Consider the following 21,647-nt stretch of genomic DNA (forward strand, 5'->3'; position numbering starts at 1 on the left):
CCCCCGAGCTGGGGGTGCTGCTCTGCAGAGCATGGGGGCTGTGCTGCCCAGGGCCATGGGCTGCCTCTGCTGGGCTCTGCTGCTCAAGCTGGGAGACAGAGCTCTGCAGCTGATGGTGCTCCCTGCACTGACCCCCTCCCACACAGGCTCTGCTGTGGCCATGGAGGGTGCTCAGAGGTGCCTGCCTTGTTCCAGGGCGGGCACATGGGCTGGGGCTGCCCTGGATCCTCCTCTGCAAGTTCCCCGAGGGTCAGACGAGTCACTGCTCAGACTCCTTTCCCTGTACCTGCTGTGTTCCCCTGGGCTGCAGAGCTCTCATGGGTCACAGGAAACATTCAGTCCTTTATCTGTGGGTGAGCCCACCCTGGACAGGCCTGTGCCCAGTGAGCTCCACTCACTGCTGATCCCTGGCACACACTGTCCCTGCAGGTCCCCCGTGTTCTGCTGGCAGCTCCCAAGTCCCTCTAGAAGAACATTCCCCTGCCATCAGCCCTGGCACAAGCTGCAGAGCCCCAGGAAGGTTCATCACAGACCATTCACCATCTGGTGGGCACTGGCCACCAACAAGCAAAACCTGAAGCACACCCCAGTCTCTTGAAGGCCACACTGGGACCCTGATCTCATCCCACTGAGCCCTGGGAGAACAAGGAACACAGGCAGCCTCTTTAGAGTCTGGTCCTTGGGCCTGTTCCTGACAGTGACTGTGGAGGGAGAGCAAAGCCTTCCTGCAGTGCCTTCAGGAGATGTCCTTTGCTGATGGAACTGCTGTGGCGGAGCCCAGCTGTGTCCCAGCAGTGCCCATGGCCTGTCCCTGCCTGTGACACGCAGCAGGACTCGCACCACCCGGACAGAGCTGTTGGCCTTACACCATCACAGCGGCTCCGAAGGAGAGAGTGGAAGTAATAAGAGAGGAGCTCTGAAAAGACCAAGCTCTGCTGCTCCCTGGCTGTGCTGCTCTGCTGGGACTCTTCCCCCCCAATGCCTGCAACACTGGCCCTGCCCTCCAGCTCCAGGGATGGACTCAACCAAAGGATCTCAAACAGACACCTTGCTGATGGGTCCTTTATTTAATGTGAATACCCACAGAGCAGACTCCTTATTGACACAGTCCCTGCCAACAGTCACATTCAGCCTGTAAACAGTGAATAAGATGCATAACAAAATCTTTTGGGTACAACCTTAACATATGAGAAGAAAAAAAAGCCACCAAAACCACCACCACCAAAACAACCTGAGAAGGCAGGCTGGGCCTCTAATGATTACACTTTAGCCTATGGAGCTGAAAACAGGCAGGTTTTTGCTTCTGGAATGCATCCAGTCATCACTTTCCTCAGGGCGTCCCTGAGCTCCTGGTTCCTCAGGCTGTAGATGAGGGGCTTCAGGGCTGGAGGCACCACCGAGTACAGAACTGGCAGTGCCAGGTCCAGGGATGGGGAGGAGATGGAGGGGGGCTTCAGGCAGGCAACAAAGCCAGTGCTGAGGAACAGGGAGACCACGGCCAGGTGAGGGAGGCACGTGGAAAAGGCTTTGTGCCATCCCTGCTCAGAGGGGATCCTCAGCACGGCCCTGAAGATCTGCACATAGGAGAAAACAATGAACACAAAAGAACCAAAAGTTAAACAGATGGAAAACACAACAAGCCCGAGCTCCCTGAGGTGGCAGTGTGAGCAGGAGAGCTTGAGGATGTGTGGGATTTCACCCAAGAACTGGCCCAGGGCATTGCCCTGGCCCAGGGGCAGGGAAAATGTATTGGCCGTGTGCAGGAGAGCGTAGAGAAAGGCACTGGCCCAGGCAGCTGCTGCCATGTGGGCACAAGCTCTGCTGCCCAGGAGGGTCCCGTAGTGCAGGGCTTTGCAGATGGACACGTAGCGCTCGTAGCACTCGACAGCGAGGAGGGAAAACTCTGCTGAAATGAAAAAGAGAAAGAGAAAGAGGCTGTGCAGCACCTCCTGCCTAGGAGGTGGTTCTGGTGTCCCCAGAGGGAATTGTGCATGGCCTTGGGGACAGTGGTGCAGATGGAGCCCAGGTCGGTGAGGGCCAGGCTGAGCAGGAAGAAGAACATGGGGCTGTGCAGGTGCTGGCCGCAGGCTCCGGCGCTGATGATGAGGCCGCTGCCCAGGAGGGCAGCCAGGGAGATGCCCAGGAAGAGGCAGAAGTGCAGGAGCTGCAGCTGCCGCGTGTCTGCCAATGCCAGCAGGAGGAAGGGGCTGATGGAGCTGCTGTTGGACACTCGCCGTGTCTGGCCATGGGGACCTGTTCATGGAGAAAAGTCAGTGACAGCTTAAGGGAAACGTCTCTCAGCAAAATCAAAGACATGCCCCACAAATCCTTCTCCTGTCACACACTGACACCTTATGGGGATTCAGAGTGTGGCCACAGAGAAGGGCTTTGGCTGGCGTGGGGCCTTGCAAGAGACGGGGCGGGCCGGGGCCGTGTCTGGCAGGAGGCGAGACAAAGAGCAAGAGGCGAGACAAAGAGTAGGATAGTTAATGGGAGATTGGGCGAGGAGATGGTAATCTGTAGCCCTTGGAGATGTAAAACATAGAACCTTAGCAGCTGAAGTTTGTAGCTGCTGAACTGCTGGTTTGAACAGTATATAAAGATGGGACTTGTGCAATAGAATTTGGCTTTGCATGCAGCCGGCCAAGTCCGTGTTCGATCACCGACAACACCCTTCTGTTTTTCTAGCAGATCTTCCTTCAGCTCCAGCCGCAGCCCTGGTTGGTGCTGGCTGAGTGTGACATGAGTTTCAGGGCAGTTGCTCCGGGGGTTTTTATAATTCAGCCTTGCTGTGCAGAAGTGGGAGGGGGACAGGGACCTGTCCTGGTGTTCCACTTTGAAAGCCCAGCTAACACAAGGGCACTCCCAGGGCCCAAGAACAGGAATGGCAAAAGCTGTTAAAGTGTTCTAGAGGTTTTTATAGCTCCTCTTCATCTCCCCTGCTGACTGTTTTTGGATGTCAGACACTCAGCATTTCTGCTGCCCTCGGGGAGAATAGAGCGAGTTCTGTGAGGCAAGGTGGTGAGTGGAGAGTGAGGGGAGGTCACTCTGTCACTCTGTCCTGTTCCAAGATCCTCTGGCCTTTCACCCTCCTCAGACAGAGGATAATCACCCTCCCATATTTCCCTTAAAAACCATCCCAATGCTGCTGAGAGCAGATCGATCCACCACAGCCCATCAAATGTCCATCCCCTTCTCGAGCTCTCAGCCCCACACTGGTAGCCAAATACACACATGGCTCGTTTCACCAACCCAACAGCCCTTTCTCCATCATAAAACTTTTGTGTCTCACTGTGGGGCTTTCAGGTAACACCAAGATGCTACACGACCTGTTTGCGCCCTGGAGGCAAGCTCAGAGCTTAGGGGGAATCCTCAAGAAGAAAGCCAAGTGTCCTAATGATGGCATTGGATGTAGGGAGATGGAGCTCCTTCCCTGGCTGCATTGCCCACAGCCGGGCTCTGGGGCCAGCGTCACCCTGAGCCAGCTGTGCCCCCTCCCAGAGCCCCCAGGGCCGGGCAGCTGCTCCCAGCCCTGTGCTCTGCAGAGGGAACTGGGCCCGGGGCTGCAGAGCTGCCCCACGGCTCTGCTGCAGCTCTGCCTGCCCAGGAGGGGCTTCACGCCTTGGACCCCCGGCCCTGAGGGCAGAGGCTTGGCTGAGGGAGAGAGGAGGGGAGGGGGCTTGTTCAGAGGGAGGGGCTGCACTCCAGGGCATCCTGTGGAGGTCTCTAAGCTCTCCCTGCCACAACATTTCTGCCTTTTGTTTTCTCTCATTGCCTGATCTTCTCTCTGCTTGCTGAAGATCTTCCTCCTGGAGCTGTTTCCCTGTGCCTGACCTCTTCCTGCCAGCACTCACAGACCCCATATCTCTGTGCACTCTCCTTGGCCCTACAGAAACCTGCCTGTGTGCAGGGCACTGGCTGGGGACAGGTTCTGTTTGCAGCTGGGAGAAAGGACAGCTCAGACTGAGCCCGGTGGGTCCAGCAAAGGTGATGCCGGTGCGGTGCATGGGCAGAGGAGTGTCTTGAAAGCACTTTAGGAAACTCCTGCAGAGCACTCAAGTTACAGTTCCGATGCCTTAGGGACTCTTAAAAATGATGAATGCCTTTATCACTTCCCCCCTCCCATTCCCCAAGAGTAGGAGACTGAAAACAGTCTCAGGAAATTTCATCCCTATAGAAAGGATTGTGTTGGAAATACTACTGGACTGAGCTGAAGGCCTGAGCATGTCCTCATGTTCTACACCAGAGATACTCAGAGAATGCACTTCCTGAATCCACAGTCAGTGGCATGTTCCAGCTTGAGGAGATCACTCCAGGAACTGCAGCTGCACTGTCCTGCAGCCAGAGGCTTCCTGTGTCAAGGGCTGGGAATGATTCTCCCCCGGTCACTTCTCAGCATCTTCCCAGCCCTAACTGATGGAACCCCTCTGTGCCTCTGTGCTGTGCCCGGGCTGGCTGCAGGCAGTGCCCCAGCCGCCGGAAAGGCAGATCCTGTCCCTCCCTCATTGCTCGGGACTCTTCCCGGGGCACTGGGATGTGGGCATGTGCAATGCCAAGGGCAGCACCATGGGGTGGCCCCTGCCATGCTGCTGAGCAGGAAAAAAGAGGCAATGAGGCCCCAGGGCTGCAAGGGTCACTTGTCCCCTCCTGGCCTCAGGGGCAGGGACAGCAGCCCTGGCCAAAGTGCTCCAGAAGTTGCCTCTGTCAGGGCCTTGCAGCTTCTGCACACCCCTCTGCCCTCTGCAGCCCAGGCTGTCCCACCGTGTCCCTGCCCTGCGCCTCTGTCCCTGCAGGCTGTCCTCATCCCCCCGGCTGCCCCACCTGGCTGGCCCCTTCCTTTGCTGGCAGCTCTGCGTCCTGCCTGCCTCTGCCTGGGCACACAAAGCCTTGGGCTGCTCCAGACTCCTTCTGGGGGACACGTTGCACCACTGCACTGCCCGGGGAGAGAAATTCCTTTCTCCTCGTGTCCAGTTTGGACCTCCCCAGCTGCCCTTTGCATTAATTCTTTCTTTTGCCGGCTGTTCTCTACTGTGTCAAAAGGATCCACCATCTCTGAAACCACCCTTCAAGCCCTCCCAGGACTCTCCTCCGCTGTCCTCAGTCTCCACTCCACTGAGCACAGAGCTCCTTTGTCCCTGTGTAGTGATCATGTGCTTGAGGCCACGGGCACCTGGACAAGAAGGTCGGTTCTTTTCTACAGGAAGGAAACCACAGAAGCCCAGTGTTTTGAAGGCAGATGAGAGGCAGCCACCAGAGGCCAAGGCAAGCCAGACCTGTGTGTCCTTGCAGCTTCTGTCTGAAAGCAACCCTTGGACATATGGGGAGTTTTGGAGGTGGAATTCCATTTCAGCTGTGGGTGCCTGGACCGGAATGACAGTTCTTCTCGCCAGGAAGGAAAGGGCAGAGCCCCAGTGTTTCAAAGGCTGATTAGTGGTGGCTCAAGGAGGCCAAGGCCAGCCAGACCTGTTTGTCTTGGCAGCTTTTGTCTTGGAGCAATCCTTGGATAGACGGATCTTGGGCGGCCAAATCCCACTTTTGTCCATGGACGTCTGACCCATAAGGACAGTTCTTTTCCACTGGCAGAAAAGTGAGGAGCCCCAGTGTTTCAAAGGCTGTTGGGAAAGACGAAACAGGAAGGCCTTATAAATATGATTGCCTGACAAAAGATTTTGGGAATATGAAAACTATAAGCGACATCGAAATGAAAGCCACCTTTGAGATACCAAGTCTTAGTTACTGAACAACTGGAAAACAATGGTATGGCCGACTGAATGTAATCCCCTCTTGATTGAACAATACCCTCTGCTTGCAGGCAGGTCCAAGGGTCAGAGCAGACCCTACTAGCTCAGCAGAAGGGGTCCAAAGAGTAGTTTTAGAAGTTAAGATGTAACACTCTATGGTAATATAAGAACTCTTATAGGCTGTATGTAAATGCTATAGGATTTGTATCTTGTATTAGATTGGTTAGTGACAATTAGAATATTCAGTACAGAAGATGATTTATTGTATTGTAACCAGGACTTCACACACTTTTTACTACACTTCTTTTTACTACACTCTTACTATACACTCTTACTGTAGACTCTTACTATTCTCTCTTTGCTTACCCGCGTACTCTCTTGCTCTCTTGGGCCTGCTCAGAGCTGCCAGCTGCAGCTCTAAGCAGTGCCCCTGTACCCACGCCCTTCGCAATAAACCGCATGTTCCAAGACCCCCGGACTTCAGAGATCTCTCGTCAGCACCCATTCACCGTCCGTCACCACCCGTCTCCATCCGTCACCATCCGACCGTCCGAACCCAGACCGAGTGTCCCCCCTGTTCCTACAGTCTGGCGCCCATCGTGATTGCCGAACCCCCCAAGAACCTTCAGCCTGGCGCACAACGTGATTGAACGCTCGGTTCAGCTTTCTCCATCTGTGGGAGACTTCTCCATGGACGGTAACTAAAAGACCAGTTATAGCCACCTAGAACGTGTCGTGAGCACGGCATACCGTTGCTGAGCATCGTAAAAGCCGGAGCTCTATAATTCTGCCGAGGCAGCCCTCGAGCACGGGGATTACCTGGAGCTCTTGGAGGGAATTGCCTGGCAGTCCTCGAGCATAGGCGGCCACTGCTGCGCAGCGGCTACCTGGAGCTCTGTGAGGAAGTTTGCCGTGGCACCCCTCGAGCACGGACACGCTGCTAAGCAGTGCCGACCGGAGCTCTAAGGAGGGACCCTGCCGCGCGCCCCGAGCACAGGCGAGTAGTGCTCAGCACCGCCCGCACTGGAGCTCTTAGTGTGACCCACCCGTGAGGTCCTGAGCACGGAAAGCCGTTGCCAAGCGACGCCTAAAACCGGAGCTCTGAGAGAGGACCCAAAAGCAGCGTCCTGAGCGCCGAGTGGCGTGCCTGGCCAGCCCCCCACGACGGACCCCTGAGCAAGGACACTGCTCCTACGACAACATCTAAGTGAGTATCATACTGGTCTGATAATGGGACAAATGCACTCTGCCCATGACAGAGATCTCTATAAGCAACTTAAGCATTTACTAAGCTCTAGTTCAAGACAATTACCTAAACAGGAGCTAAAAAACCTCTTAGAATGGACTCTGATTAATTTCCCAAATGCTGACCGTTCAGCCGTCTTTACAAGAGACTTCTGGGACACAGTTGGGGTTAAGCTCTTTAATAATATCTCCTACCGGGATATGGCTGCCGCGCAGCTGCTCCCAGCTTGCAGAGCGCTGGTGGAGCTGTTTGCTGCGAAGGCGCCGCCCGCAGCAGTCACCCCGCCGAGCCCGGCTCCTGCTGCGAGCCCGCCCCTTGCCGCCGCGAGCCTGCAATGGGGCACGGCCCCCGCCTCTCCGCCGGTCCTCGCGGCTCCAGTACCCGCGGTCCGGCTGACTCGCGCCGCCCCGCCCCCCGCGCTCGCGGTCCCGGCACCCGTTGCCCCGGCCCCAGCCACCCCACCGGACCCTACGGCCCCTCCCACCATCCCCGCCCCCGCCATCCCGCTCGTCCCCGCTGTCCCGGCTCCCGCCCTCGGTTCCAGCGTCTTCGCGGCCCCGCCCCTCGCTTCTATCACCCCGTCCGCCAGCGTCTCCGCGACCCCGCCCCTTGCCCCTGCCCCCACGTGCCCCCCCGCTGCTGCCGTCATTGTTACCCCACCCCCCACTGCTGGCATATTCGTGGCCCCGCCCCCCGGCGATACCCCGGCGGGGGCGGCGGCCACCCCCCTGCTAGCTACGGGTGCTACCGCTCCCCCAGCCGCGCCGGTTATGGCCGTGGCTGCCATTATAGCCGGCCCCCCGCAAAGCCAAGCGGCGACCCTTCTTCCAGCCCCCCAGGTCCCCCTTGCCGCCACCGACACGGCGCCGGTGGTAGCTGATAGCCCATCCGCGTCCGTCGCTGCTGCGTCTTCACAGTCTCCTGCCGCTCCCGAACCACCAGTACCGACAGCGCCTGTCACGACCGCGCTGGGGCCCCCGGTGCCCCCTGTACACGTTGCCGCGGGAACCCTGCTCCCTCACCCTACCGTTCAAGCGCACACAGCACGCCCCGAGCTGTCCCCCGGCCCCGCGGCAGCACAGACGCCTATGTCTACTCCCGTCCCTGCCGGCGTCCCTGCGCAATCCCCCGATCCCGGCAAACCATCGCTCGCGCTGGAACGCGGAGCGCCCCAGCCCTGCGAGCCACTTGCTGCTGGTGCCGCAGCGTCTGCACGGATGACTGGAGCCCCCTCCGTGCCTGCCGCTGTCCCAGCCCCGTCTCCCGGCACCGCCGCTCCGGCAGCGTCGTTCCTGCCCGCCGCGATCCAGCCGCCGGCCCTCCTGCCTCCCGCCGCCCCGGGACCATCTCCTGCCGACAGAGCAGCTCTGCCGCCGCCGCCCGCCTCCGTGGCCCCAGACCGCACCCTGCTGTATCCACCGCAGCCTCCCGCTTCTCAGCTGCCAAATAGTGCAGTCCCACCGCCACCGGCATCCATGATCGTCCCATCGCCCCCTCCCTCGACCGCGGCCGCAGCCCCAGCCCCTGGTTCTGCAGTCCTGCCATCTCCCGCTCTCCCCGAACCGCCCGCCACACGGACTGCCGCCATCACAGCCTGCCACGTTGCCCTGATGACGCAACCCACGCATGCGCAATCGCTGCAACTCCCGGACCAGCGATATCACTCCGCTCACACTCCTCCGACCGCAGCACCGCTCCCGGGACCAGCCGCACATCACCCCGCGGCTCCGCCGCCTGCCCCCCTGCCTCCGCCGCCGCATCCCGGAGCCAACCCAAGCAGCACCGAATCACGCCCGCACTCCCTCGAACACCCAGCCGCGCTATCGCCCTCCGCGCTCCTGGCACCGAATGGGACTACTTTGTATCACCAATCGATCGCACTGCCGCGGCCAGGCACACAAGCCGTGCAACGAGGAGGGGGAGGGTGGAATATGACACCTGCTTTTATAAATACAGGACAGACTGAGAACTATTTTGCCCCTGCAAATGCCAACACCTTAATCCCAATACAAAACAATTCCAAAAAAGAATTAAGTCTGTTCCCAAACAGGTTCACTGTCCCCCCAGTGTTTGGGACAGACTCCTCAACCCAAAAAGAGACACTAAACCCTGAAAATTCGCCTGCGTTAATCCCAAAAGTAGAAAACTCCCAAAAATGTTTTAATAATTTTCAATTAACAGATTGGCATGAAATAAGACTCCAAATCTATAAAGATGGAAGTCTTAGTCTATTAGCTAAGCCTGTGATAGCTAGCCAACAGCCTAACAGTCTTAAAACATGCGCTCCCATCCCCACTCTCGAAATTAAAAAACTAAAAAAGGCTGTAAGATACAGTGGCATTTGCTCACCGTATCTTAAACAACTGCTAAAAAGTACCCTAAAAGGAACACATCAAACTTTAAAACGCATTTTAAATCAACAGAAAGGGGGAAAAGCCCAGGCTACACCTCAAAGAAGGTTGAATAAAGCCTTGTATGTTTTTAATTTCTTGAACAGCTCTGCAGAAGAGCCTGATCCCCCCATTTTCAGATATTTCTTGAACAATAAAAAAGCAAAACTGAAAAAACACCCCCCAGTTTTAATTAAGATTCTAGAATCAGGAAAAATAGAAAGACCATACAATCTCATAATGTGGGGAAAGGGATTTGCATGTCTCTCCACAGGTGAAGGAACCAAGTGGATTCCAGCAAAGAAGGTGAAGCTGTACCATGCATCAAAGCCTGCTGTCGGTTCCACTTCAGCCAGTGACCCTGCGAGTGGAAGCCGAGAAGCCGTCACCCAAATGTGAACTAGGCAGAACCACTGAGAGAAGATCATCTGCCAGAAACGGCTCAAGAAAAGAATGGAGTTCTAGTATTATTTGTGTAGATGCATGTTATTTTTAACCTTTTGTTTTTGTTTTTGCAGTGAAGCTTTACCTGTAAATCAACCAAAGACAAATGTCTGGGTTGCTTTAGCCAAATCTGCAGGCTCCGATACCATCTGTCTGTCTGACACAAGCCCTGACAAACCTTTCTCAACTTATAGAGTGCCTTTCCCAGAAGGTTTTCGTACAGTTACAAAACCTAAGGGACCTAGCTAACCAAATTACAACAGATAACCTGTCTTGGCTAGACAGTTTGTTTAATGGTTGGAGCTTTGCACCTTGGCTAAGGGAACTCTGTAAAATAGGCTTGATTATTCTAGTAGTAATAATTATAGTTCTAGTAGCAGTATCTTGTATACTTCAGTGTGTGCAAAAAATGACGAGTAGGACTGTGTCTAATATCTTAGTTGTTCATCGGAACGGGGGAGATGTTGGGAAAGACGAAACAGGAAGGCCTTATAAATATGATTGCCTGACAAAAGATTTTGGGAATATGAAAACTATAAGCGACATCGAAATGAAAGCCACCTTTGAGATACCAAGTCTTAGTTACTGAACAACTGGAAAACAATGGTATGGCCGACTGAATGTAATCCCCTCTTGATTGAACAATACCCTCTGCTTGCAGGCAGGTCCAAGGGTCAGAGCAGACCCTACTAGCTCAGCAGAAGGGGTCCAAAGAGTAGTTTTAGAAGTTAAGATGTAACACTCTATGGTAATATAAGAACTCTTATAGGCTGTATGTAAATGCTATAGGATTTGTATCTTGTATTAGATTGGTTAGTGACAATTAGAATATTCAGTACAGAAGATGATTTATTGTATTGTAACCAGGACTTCACACACTTTTTACTACACTTCTTTTTACTACACTCTTACTATACACTCTTACTGTAGACTCTTACTATTCTCTCTTTGCTTACCCGCGTACTCTCTTGCTCTCTTGGGCCTGCTCAGAGCTGCCAGCTGCAGCTCTAAGCAGTGCCCCTGTACCCACGCCCTTCGCAATAAACCGCATGTTCCAAGACCCCCGGACTTCAGAGATCTCTCGTCGTCACCCGTCTCCATTCACCGTACCCACCCGTCTCCATCCGTCACCACCCATCCGACCGAGCGTCCCCGACCGAGCACCCCCCCTGCTCCTACAAAAGGCAGATGAGAGCTGGCCCTCAGGAAGCCAAGGGAAGCTGGGACATTCCTGGCAGCTTTTGTCTGGGAGCTATTCCTTGGATAGATGGAATTTCAGAGGTGGATTCCCAATTTTGGCCATGGATGGCTGGACTTGAAAGATGTTTTTTTCCATGGGAAGAAAAGCACAGCCCCCCTGTGTTTTGAAGGCAGATGTGAGGTGGCCCCTAAGAGGCCAAGGCCAGCCTGAGCTGTCTGTCCTGGCAGGTTTCACATGGGAACAATCCTCGGATAGAATCCAATTTGGAGGTAGAATCCTAATTTCAGCCATGGGTCCCTGGAGGAGGACAGCTCTTTCCCACAGAAAGGAAAGCACGGAACTCCAGCGTTTCAGGGGCAGAGGAGAAGCAACCCTCAACATGCCAAGGTCAGCTGGACCAGGCAGGTGGCCCCCAGGAGCCAGGCCAACCAGACCTGTTCCACGCTCTTTGCAGCCTTGGGGCCCTGCAGCATCACAATTTTGTTCCCCTGAGGCCCAGCAATATCACAGTGGTCTCCTTGGCTCTACAGCGGCACAAAGGCCCCTTGCTTCCATAAGGCCTTGCTGTGTCAAAACGGTTTCCTTGGTTCCATGGGGCTGCAAAATAACACAATGGCCCACTGGTTCCATGAGGTCACAGAGTGTCACAGCGGTCTCCATGATTCCATAAGGTCCTGCAGCGTCACAGTGGCTCCTTGGTTCTATTGGGCTTCCCAGGATCACAATGGCCCCTTGGTTCCACAAGGCCTGGCTGTGTCACACCGGCCCTTTGCTTCCGTGAGACCTTGCAGTGTCACAATGGTTTCCTTGGTTCTATCAGGCCCTGTGATGTCACAATGGCCCCTTGATTCCATTGGGCCTCTTACTGTTACATAGTTCTTAGTTCCGTGACGCCCTGTAGTGTCACAGTGGTCTCCTTGGCTCCATGGTGCCACGCAGTGTCACAACAGCCCCTTGGTTCTCTGAGGCCCGGCTGTGTCACAATGGCCCCTGGCTCCCATGAGGCCCTGTGATGTCACAATGGTCTCATTGGTTCCACGAGGCCCTGCAGTTCCACAATGGCCCTTTGGTCTCACAAGGCCTTGGAGTGCCATAATAGTCTCAGCGGGTTCCCCCGCTGCTTCACAATGGCCTCCTTGGTTCCATGGTGCCCCGTAGCGTAACAATGGTATCCTTGCTTCCACACAGTCAGAATGGCCCCGGGGCCTCCTGGAGCCCCACAGTGTCACTACGATCCCCTTGATTCCACCAGGCCCTGCCGTGCTACAATGACCCCTTGGTTATACAAGGCCCTGCAGTGTCACAATGGCCCCTTGGTTCTGAAGTGTGCAAGAGCCGAATACTAAGAGAAAGGCTCCAAAAAACACTTCGTCATTATCACTGCGCAAACCTGAAAGGCTTCAAAAGTGCTTCGTCATGATGGCTGCTTATCATAATCACTTTTGAACGCCTGGAAACTACGTGCCGTATGGGCCGTGCATAGCCCGCCTGGAGGCCCATAAAAAGGAAGGCAAAACTGGTGCAAAATGTGGAGGCGAAAGCAAAAGGTAGAATCCCCGCCCTTTGCCTTTCCCCCCACCACCATCATCGCCTGCTGCCAGACACCCTGAGGCCTCCGGGAGCCGACGCCGCCCGCCTGGGGAGCACCCCCCAATCCTTCACCCCTGCACTGAAATCCCGAGGGAGTTGTGCAACCCCTAGCCCTGCTCCTTCGTCCCAGGCGGACCCAGGTTCAGCTGCAAGCATCGAGCCTGCATCTCGGAGGATGGGCCGCCGCTTTCCAGCCAAACTGCTCCAGACATCAGAAGAGGCAGATAAGACCCTTCAAACAGCAGAAAAAAAAAGGCAAAAACCTCTCCACTTCCCCCACCCTGTCTCAGCAGCAACAAAGGTAGCACAGTGTGGTGCTGACTTATCCTATGCTTTTTAGAGTAACCTTGGCTTTTTCTAACTTTTCTCTACTTTTCTCCTTCTTTCTCTTTGCCTCTCTTACCATTAGATAAACAGATACCCATTTTTTTGGCACCAACATTTAATCTCGTTTGGTTTTAATCTGGTCTTTGGGAATATTTTGAACCTTCAAAGTTCTTTCCTTTTATACTCAAAGATTTTGTTTTCTTTGCCCTTCTGGGTGTAAATCAGATAGTAACAAAGTGTCATAATGCTCTCCACAGTTCCATGAGGCGCCACAATGTCCCAATGGACTTTTGGTTCCATGAACTTTGGTACTGTCAGCAACAGTCTCCTTGGGTCTGCAGTGTCACAATGGACCCTTGGCTCCATGAGGTTCCGTAGCGTAACATGGACGCCTTGACTCCATGAGGTTGTGGAGTGTCACAAGGATCTCCTTGGTTCTGCGGCCCTGCTGTGTGACAATGGGCCTGTGCTTCCATGAAGTTCTGTACTGTCAACCATGATCTCCTTGCTTGCACAGTGTCATAACTGACCCTTGGTTCCATCAGGTGCCTGGCCTCCAACAGCCTCTAAGAGACCCTTATGGCCCCTCAAGGCCCCTCACAGCCCCTCATGACCCCTCATTGCCCCTCACAGTTCCCCATGGCCCCTCATGGCAGCTCACAGTCCCTCACAGCCCCTCACAGTTCATGGCCACTCATGACCCTTCACAGCCCCCAACAATCTCTCATGGCCCCTCACAGCACCTCAGGGCCCCTCATGGGCCCTCACGACTCCTCATGACCCTTCACAGCCCCTAACAAACCCTCAAGGCACCTCACAGCCCTTCACAGCCCCTCAAAACCTCTTGGAGATCTTCTGCAGCCTAAGTAATTTCTGTGTTAATCCCACTGAAACAACCAAAAGTGGAGTAAAAATAAAGAAATTAAGCAAAGAGGTCGACAGCTGCTTAATTTTACTGGAATTTGGGGGTGAATTTGGGGTTCAGGGGAATATTCGGGAGGATCTGAGTGTTGTGGAGCCACGAAGCCAGGCAGACTGGGACCACAGTCTCACAGTTGTGCTGGCAGAACGTGTCCACCTGAGCCCATCTGTTCTCCAGGAATTCCAGTTGTCTGTCTGAGTCCCTGCCCTGAGTCTCCCCCTTTGGGGTGTGGCCTCCAAAGTGCCCAAATCGCTGCTGAAGTGCCGAGCTGCTCCTGGCTGTGGATGTTCCTGTCCCCCAGCCTGTTCTGGTCAGTGCCATGGGGTGTGGGAGGGGGTCTGGGGGCGCCTTGGGGGACTGGGATGGGCTTTTATGGCCCTTGGAGCGGTTTGAGGTGCTGAGACAGGGTTTGGGGGCTTTTGGGGCAGTCTGTGTGGGAGTTTTGGGGTGTTGGCAGGGCTGTGTGGCTTGGAGAGAATTTGGGTGGGTGTTGGGGGAGATGGGTTGGGAATTCTGTGGCTTTTGGGGCCATTGCTATTGCAGGGAGTGGTTGGGGGAGTCGTGGCTGGGAGCTGTGGGGTGGTTTGAGGGGTCTGGGAGTGGCTGTGGGGCTGGGAGGGGGTTTTAGGGCAGATGTGACCTCCTCCCCAGATAGCCAAACTCGCCCCCAGACCCCACCCCCAAGATGCTGCCAGGAGTCGGGGGCTCCATGTTGCGGTTCATCCTCCTGCTGCTGCAGGAGAAGGTGAGGGGGGGTCCCCAGGGGCCGTGTGTGTCCCCCCAGAGCGTGTGTGACCTCCCCCATCCCGGTGTCACCCCCTTTTCCCTGCCCACAGGGCTCCTGAGCCAGCCCCTGCTGCCCCAGGAGGGAATTTGGGGAGGGGGCAGAGGGGGTGCGCAGCCCCCGCCGGGGGATGACCCCGGCCCAGCGCCCTTCGTTCAGCACCGAGCTGGGCTTGGGGCCGCAGGAGGAAGAGGCCGATGGGAAGCAGATCCTGCAGGGGGGACAGGGCTTGGGCTCAGGGCAAGGTCCTGCCCTGCACACCTGGCTCAGGTGTGAGCCTGCCCCGGGAAGGGAGCGGGACATTGCCATCCCCACGGATCAGGGCTGGGAGCAGCGCTGGGAGCACGGACATGGAAATCCTGGGAGCCACTGGGACCGCCCTGGGGGGTGAATGATCCCCCCCAGCACCTTTCCAGGCCACCCTGCGAGCTGAGAAATGCTCGCTGGGCCTCGGCCTTGGCCAAGAGCCCCCGGGCTCAGCTGCTCTGAGCTCAGGCGCTGCTGGCTCCCGCAGCCCGCCCAGGGCTGCCCTGCCCATGCCGGGGCTGTGCTGGAATTCTCTGCTGCTGCTGGGCCACTCGGGGGCTCTGGCCCAGCAGGAAAGGTGACCCTGAGCCAGGAGCTTTCCTTGGCCGCAGCAAAGCCTCGGCACGGAAAGACCTTCCCAGCGCTGGGCCCTGGGCCGGGAGGGATTGTGCCACCACAGCTGTCCCTCCATTTCTTCTGCCAGGCAGCTTTAGCACAGGAGAAGTGGAGAAGCCAGAGCTGCCTCTCAGCTTTCCGTAGTCCTGCAGAGCAATCCTGTGTGGGAAGCAGCCTGGGAACAGGGTTGAGGTGCCAGGGCAGGGGAATTGTGAGCCCTTTCCTCCGCCGTGGGCCCAGGCTCTGGCCCTTGCCCTTTGCAATGGCCCTGCAGCTGCCAGAGGGGCCTTTTTGGCTCAGCTGAGAGCAGTCCTGCTGCAAGGCTGTCCTCGAGCTGCTTGGGCTGCACATGTGCCCAGGGAATGCTCATTGCTTGCAGTCTCAGGCGCTGTGGGTGTGCAGGTGTAACTACTGCAGGAGGGAACAGCTCTGCTGGGGGCAGTTCTCTTTTTCTTGGTGGTTTTTCTGTTGAAGGAACGTTCCCTGCCAGCTCTGGGTAGAGCTGTGTAGCTGTATGTGCCACTTGTGTGTGGCACTGTGGCTCAGGAGGTGGCCAAGGGGAGCTTGGCCGAGGTGTGGGCAGAGGAATGGCCATCAGGCCAGGCTGGGGGGTCAGCGGCCGGTCAGTTGCGTTGCGTGGCCGCGGCTCTGGAGGCTTGTGTGGGAGCGTGTGCAGGGCTGGAAGGCTGGGGCTGCCGCCGCTGTGTCCCAGAGCCGGGAAGGCCGGGGCTGGCCCGGCCCTGGCCCGGCCCCGCCAGCTCTGGCAGCTGCCGGCGGGGACACAAAGGGCAGCTCCGAGCTGCGGCCGCTGCGCTGCGGCCGCACAAAGGCAGCGCCCGCAGAGCTCCAGGGCAAGGTCCTGGCCCTGGCTCGGGGCTGGGCCGGGGCCAGCGGCAGAAAATCAACTTGCAGCTTGGGCCCCGCAGCAGGGAGGAGCAGCAATTGCTGGCTGAGAGAGACTCTTGCCAAGGGCCTGCGGGGCCGGGCCCCAGGGAACGGCTTCCCGCTGCCCGAGGGCAGGCTGAGATGGGATGTGGGGCAGCAATGGTTCCCTGGCAGGGCGCTCAGGGCCTGGCCCAGGCTGGCCCCAGAAGCTGCGGCTGCCCCCGCATCCCTGCAAGTGTCCCAGGCCGGCTCGGCCATTGGGGCTTCCTGCCCAGGAGGGCTGGGCTGGGCTGGGCTGGGGCTGCTGAGGGCGGGATGGGCTCTGCCTGAGACAGCTGAAGGCTGCGCATGATGAGGCCGGGGGGACCCCGTTCCTCAGTGGGTTCTGGGGTATCCCACATTCCTGAAGGGATGTCAGGGTATGTCCCGGTCCTGAGGCAGTTTTGGGGTCTGCTCTGGCAAGCCCTGGTGGCCACCGTCCCCCCTGGTTTTGCTTGTCTGGTTCACTGATGGCTGTGGGGCCCTGGGCAGAACGCTGAGAGCCTGGTGTGGCCCCAGGGAAGGAGAAGGAGCCCCTGGAGAAGCTGTAGCAGGTGGGGCTGCTGCTGCTGGAGCCACCAAGGACAAGCTCAAGGCCGACAACCTCTTCCTGGAGCTGGCCAGCGGCAGCTGAAGATGATGGCCTTTGATTGTGGCACCTTCTCCAAAGACACGCTCCACGGCCAGTGTGCAGGTGAGTCCAGAGCCAGGGGGATGCTGCCAGAGCTGGGCATGGCACGGCCTGGCCGGGCACCAAAGGTTCCCCCTTTGCTGGTGAGAATCGGGGAAGGAAGGAAGGAAGGAATGCGGAAGGAAGGAATTCGGAAGGAAGGAAGGAATTCGGAAGGAATTCGGAAGGAATTCGGAAGGAATTCGGAAGGAAGGAAGTAAGGAAGGAAGGAAGGAAGGAAGGAAGGAAGGAAGGAAGGAAGGAAGGAAGGAAGGAAGGAAGGAGTGAAAAGAATGTAATTACTGAATGAAACCAAAAAAACAAAGGTAAATAACTGAGTTCTCTTTTAAAAAATATCAATTCCCTCTGAATCCAAAGTTGCAGAAGACTTTTCACTCCACATTTGGCTTTTGTTTTTATCTCTCCTACTTCTTCAGGTTCTTTTCTTTTTTCTCTTGTTTTTAATAGATAACACCTGCTAGGAAAGGAATGCAGAGCAAAATGAGACCCATTTCTGGCAGGCACTGAAAGTGTGGGCTCCTGGTGTGGTTCCTTTTGTGTGGATCCCTCATCTCTGTGGCACGGGGGGAATAGCAGTGCTGGGAGGCAGCAGCGGGCTCAGGAGCATCCCGCTGTGGCAGCTCTGAGCAGGTGGCACATGTCCTGCTCTCCTGCTGCCCTCCAAAGCACAGAATGCATGGGCAAGTTTAGGCACAGCTCTGGGCACAGCCAGCATGGCCTGGGCACGGGAACGGGGGGCAAAGCGGGCGGGATCCTTCTGCAGCTGCCTGGTGGCTTCTGCTTTCTGTGCCCAGAGTGCCAGGATGTTCTGAAGAGGTGCTTGTCCATGCAGCCCTTGGCCAGGCCGCCCTTGGAAGAGCTCTTCCGTGAGCCTTGGCTGCAGGGTGTTCATGTGCCCTAGAGGATGGCAGCCCTTGTTTGGGGCTGTATGGTCAAAGTCAGCTGCCTTGGCTCCTCCTTGAGCCCTGGCCAGGCTTAGGAGGAAGCCAAGAGGAGGATGAAAGCAGAGGGGTAGGACAAGCTACAAAGAGAACGTGCCCGCTCTGTTTCCCCCCGGCCCCCATTTCTCCCCGGGGTGGCTTTGTCCTGCACAGAGCGGCCCTTCTGGAAACGCAGAGCAGACGCAGATCTGGGAAGCAAAGGGAATGCTGAGTCACTTGCAGCGTGCCCTCAGCCCCGCCACAGCCTCAGCACACCCGCGGCCCCCCCAGTCCCTTCAGACCCTCCAAGCCCATCGGCCCCCCAGTGCTGCCATCGCCCTCAGTGTCCGGGGTGCCCTGAGCCCCGCCAGCCCTCTCAGCCCGTGCCTTTTCCCTGTCCTCTCAGCCCCCGCCATCGCCCTCAGCTCCCGCAGAGCTCCGCTGCTTCCCCTCAGCCCCCACCGCCTCCCCACCCTCTCCGTGCCGTAGGCACCAGCAGCAGCTCAGCAGCGCGGGGCCTTGGGCGGCGCTGTCCCTGCGGCAGCCCCGGTGCCCTCAGCCTTCCCGGCCCTTCAGCGGCTCCCCGGTGCCTGGAGCCCCGCGGCCCCTGAGGGGGACGGTGCCCGGTGCCACCGCCGGTTCCCGCCGCTCCCGTCAGCTGCGGCCAGCCGGGACCTGGGGCTGAAAGCGCTGCTCGGCCCGGCCCCGCTGCCAGCACGGACCCCAGCATGGAATAGTGCAATTTACTCTAATGCAGCACTGCCAAAACATGATCCAAAAAGGATAAGTTAAGCACTAGACCTAATCATTACTACAAAAGGTTGCCTCTAGTGATTAAGAGGGATACATCACCAGATACTCTAATCCTTTCCCCTTCATCCAGATCTGCACATCAGCTGGGGGAAGCTGTCCCAGCAAAGCCCTGCAGAGCCACGGCTGGGAACGGGGACATCCTGCGGTGCCTCCACCTTTGCCGGCCACGAGGCTTGCGAGGGCGCTGTGAGAGTAGCCCGGCTTGGACAGTGCTGCAGGAGCATCTGACAGAACTTCTAGTGCAGGGACACCTGATTTCATTCTCCTCTTGGTTTTCTCCCCAAGCCTGCCCAGGCCTCAAGGAGGAAGCAAAGGAGTTGTCTTGGATCCTACACCCCCAGACAGGCCCAGGTGTGGCCTTGTCCGGATTCTAAATGCCAAAGGTAATACCTGTTTCCCCAAGGAGCGGATACGTAGATCCTATTGCTAACAATACTTGATTAATGTGTGGATACACAGATCCAATTGCAGCCTGTGTCCTTACAAAGCTGAAGACAAGGCAACAAGATACTGCTTGAGCTCTGCAACAAGCTGTAGCTATGCAGAAAGAAGTAGTTGGTCTGTAACAGGGTATGTGCATGAAGCACTTGTAGTAATCAGCACATTCAGCAGAACAGGCTAACTGCAAAAGCTAACCACTGGCTATTTGAGCAGACAATCTTAGAGAGCATGCACAGGGAACAGGGGTGAGAAGTTCAAGCCCGAGGAAGACTTAGGAGCCTTCATCAGAAACAACCACCAGGAGGCTGATGACCACCTCATGCAGAAACCACGCATGTGCTGCAAGGGCTTGCATAACCATGTCATTAGAAAATGTGTTGCAATAGGAAGGATAGGAAAGTAGAATGTGCACATTAAGGAAAAAAGTATAAAAGCTACTACTATGGGAACCAGTGAGGACGAGTGAGTTTGTGGTGGAGTTATCCCCCTCACTCCCGCCGTTGAATAAACAAATACCTGCTCTGCAGGCCTTATACTATGGAGTACTGTTTTCTGGCCTAGTTTTGGCGCATCAAAGTGCACCAGTAGGGTTGAGTTGCTGAGCACGTGCACAGTTCCCTGCAGTGCCTCCTGTTCCTGGTAGCTGTACATCCCATTGTCTCCTCTGCAAAGACACAGCCCATGAAAACAAGGCAAAGTTCTTACCTACTTCTCTTTTCCCACAAGACTTGTTTGTCCCAATGTTTTCTGAGAGGACTGCATTTCCCTCTCCTCAGCTTTCTTATTTCTCATTCCACAAGAGAGCTGAAGGAGTTTCTGGCGTGTGAGTGCCTCATCTCTCTTTCCCTCTAAAGGCTCTGCCTCACGGAGCCCTGGTGACCTGCCAGTGCTTTGGCACGGGAGGCATTCATTCCCTAAACACGAGGGCAGTGGACTTCAGCTGCAAAGCCTCTCTTTGGAACGGCATTGCTGTTACCCTGCAGGCTCCACGGGCACGGGGTTTGTGTGAGCAGGGCGATCACAGCCCGTGTCCTGGAAACAGATCCAGCAAAACGAGCAGATCCTGCTGTCTCCTGGTACTGCTGATCCCAGCAGCAACTGCCCTGGGAGTTCCTTCAGGGCACTTCACTCAAAGGGCTTCCATCACTTTAGCACTTGTGAGAACTTGTTGCTTCCCAGTTCTGCAGCATCCTTCTGGATTTTGGAGCATTTCAGCACTTGGGTCAATGGCCCTTCCCTCATCCCTGCCCTGCAGCAGTTACACTCACTGTTCCCTCGCCCTTGCTCCAGACCCTTTGCCAAAGTGCTGCCAAAGGCAGCGCAGCTGGCTCAGGATCCCTGGTTGCTGCTGCTCTCCAGGATGACTTTCAGAGGGGCACTTGGAGCGCTCCCTAAAGAGCTCCCGGTGGGAGGGGGGTGGATTTCTCCTCGCCGGGTGGCTCCTGGCTGCAGTTCTACGCTCAGGGGAGTCCCGTTTTCTCAGCAGGCCTCTGCAGCGAGTCTGTAGCCAACGTGTGGCTCTGCTGCCATGCCCAAGGTGCCGTTCCCTTGCCCAGCCTGGCTGCAGCTGGGGGATCTGCTGGGCATGGCTGGGGATTTTCATGGCCAAAATCCTCCAGCGTCCTCACGTCTACATCTGCCCATTGCTTTGGAGAGCACAAATCACAGAACACTCATCTCAGTTGACAAATGTCATTTATTGCCGGTTGCTACACCTGCGCTGACAATATAAAATGATACAAATCTCAAGTTAAAAAAACTAATTTATTTGATTATTACAACAATCAAATATCAACTTCTTTAACAAAAATTAATTTATTGCAAACCTCTACAACGTACTATATACAAAGATCAATTAGGTGTTTAACAACTTAATTTATTGCATCATACTACAACTGTACACCCATATATAAATACTAAAATATCATATCGCTCTCTAAATAGTCCTATGCCAAGAACTCAATCAACAGAATTATACAACCACATACATATTTAAATAGAAATGAATACATATCTAAACACCACAATATACAGATGTAAATATAGATTAAATATGACATATTACATACAATACATATAAAAATAGATACATCAAACAAACCTATCTGTAAATAGACAACTGTACCAATCTAAATATCCATACAACTGCATCAATACAAATACACACCTATACATCTCGACACATGTAAATACAGTTAGATACAGAAATAGAATGAGATACATACAAAACTATAAAAATAGACATAATATACCTATACAAATAGCACTATACCTATTTAAAGAGCCATATGTCTACAACTACATCAAGAGAAATAGATACTTAGAAAACTGTATACATATGGAAATAGAACTAAACACAGATATAACAACATACATACAAAGCTAAAGACATATATATAGAAATATGGAACTACAAACACGTATGTATATATCTGTACATACATCTATACATAGTACATCCATAAATATAATCATACACATATAGAATTATACCTATAAAAATATGTATGTATGTAAATATCCATACAATTATCACTCTCTATGTGCAACTCCATACATCTATAAGCAGAA

General features: G+C 55.3%; 1 pseudogene across 1 annotated transcript; it reads right to left on the bottom strand.

Annotated features, from left to right (window-relative positions):
• Nucleotides 1-1,271: 1,271 nt before the first annotated feature.
• Nucleotides 1,272-8,532, bottom strand: LOC309585607 (olfactory receptor 14J1-like; annotated as a pseudogene). Its single transcript has 3 exons — nucleotides 8,131-8,532; nucleotides 7,848-7,941; nucleotides 1,272-2,253 (listed from the first exon to the last, which is right to left on the bottom strand). The product of its transcript is annotated as an olfactory receptor 14J1-like (transcript).
• Between the last annotated feature and the right edge of the window lie 13,115 nt (nucleotides 8,533-21,647).

This window comes from Coloeus monedula (genome assembly GCF_965178545.1).
Source record: "Coloeus monedula genome assembly, contig: HAP1_SCAFFOLD_80, whole genome shotgun sequence".
In the NCBI taxonomy this organism is placed as follows: Eukaryota; Metazoa; Chordata; class Aves; order Passeriformes; family Corvidae; genus Coloeus; species Coloeus monedula.